The sequence below is a fragment of the Aplysia californica genome, unplaced genomic scaffold (assembly GCF_000002075.1).
Source record: "Aplysia californica isolate F4 #8 unplaced genomic scaffold, AplCal3.0 scaffold00301, whole genome shotgun sequence".
Lineage (NCBI taxonomy): Eukaryota > Metazoa > Mollusca > Gastropoda > Aplysiida > Aplysiidae > Aplysia > Aplysia californica.
In genome coordinates, this window is record NW_004797571.1 from 477004 (window position 1) to 478289 (window position 1286).

Below are 1286 nucleotides of genomic sequence, written 5' to 3' on the forward strand. Positions count from 1 at the left end.
GGGGGGGAGGTGCCCAGTTTGTCACAGGCCCAGTTTGTCACAATTTCATTTAAGTATTGATGACAGTGATAATTACAGCACTTTATCCCTGTAGTTTCAATTTGTTTTTGTTTTTATTTACCTTCAAATTGGTGGTGTAGAGAGTAGAGGGATAGATTCTAGATATCTAGAATTTAGATCTAGATATCTAGATCTAGATCTAGAATCTAGATCTAGGGGGATCTTGTCCGTACGTTTAAGTCCACAATCCATTTGTTTACATCCAGAGAAGAAGTCCAGAAGTCTTGATGACCAAATACTATTTGAAATAGGCTACACAAAGAGCAGGGATGCAACCTAACTGCAAAACATCAAATTAGGATAAAATTCAGGGGGGCATGCCCCCCTGAATCCTCCCCTCCTCCATATTTTTTTTTTAGGTCATGGGGGCAAGCCCCCCTGTAACCCCCCTACTCCTGACTTTAACGAACGAAAGTACGAAATCGCCAGATCTAGATCTAGATTCTAGTCCCTTCTAAAATGTCAATTCAGCTTGTACAAGTGTGTTGTTCAATATTTCTTACTTTTTGTATGTGTGAATCAAAGCAAATTTGGTAATTGTTTACTTTTTCGCATTTAATTCCAGGGAGGATTTCCGTAACGAGCGACCACTCTGAACTAGATCTATATAATAAAATATTACACTCAATCATTACTCAATGGCCATAAAAACCAGTGTTGCCAACGGACGGAAGGCCTCCAGTATGTTAACCCTCGTCCTGCGGACGCCGGGTTTATGTCGCCCAATAAACCTATTTCGGCACCTCGCCTGCGTTCTGGTCCCGCGTCAGTCTAGCCGCTGGCTCAGCGCACGTGCGCCGAGTACTATCATCTCCCCTTGAATTTGGGTCCTGAGTCAGATCCGCATTCACGCAGCTCAAGTGTGTGTGCGTCAGTCTCAGGGCTTGAAATAGACCGTGGCACTGCGGCAATTTGCCTTGGTGCCTTTGCAATTTGCCGTAATGCCTTTAAAATCAAAAGGTCAACCGTGGCAATTTTTGTCGTGCCCTTGTTTTTTTGTTTTAAAAAATGTGCCGCCATGAAAATAAATCAATAATGACCCTGTGCTGTCACTTGTGGAAATAAAAAGAAAAGAATGTAATACAAGCGTCTTGTTCGCCACCGTGGCAGGTCAGTGAACCTGCGCGTTGGTATCACAACTTAATCACAAGATAAGGCATCGTGTGAGCACTGGTTGTTGGGGTCACTTAAGTTCATTCAAAGTCTGAACTCCGCGAAGTATGGGA

General features: G+C 43.2%; 1 protein-coding gene across 5 annotated transcripts in view; it reads left to right on the forward strand.

Moving 5' to 3' along the window:
- LOC101861593 (putative uncharacterized protein DDB_G0271606) overlaps positions 1–1286 on the forward strand; it is a 39797-nt gene that overhangs the window by 606 nt on the left and 37905 nt on the right. The window lies entirely within an intron of this gene.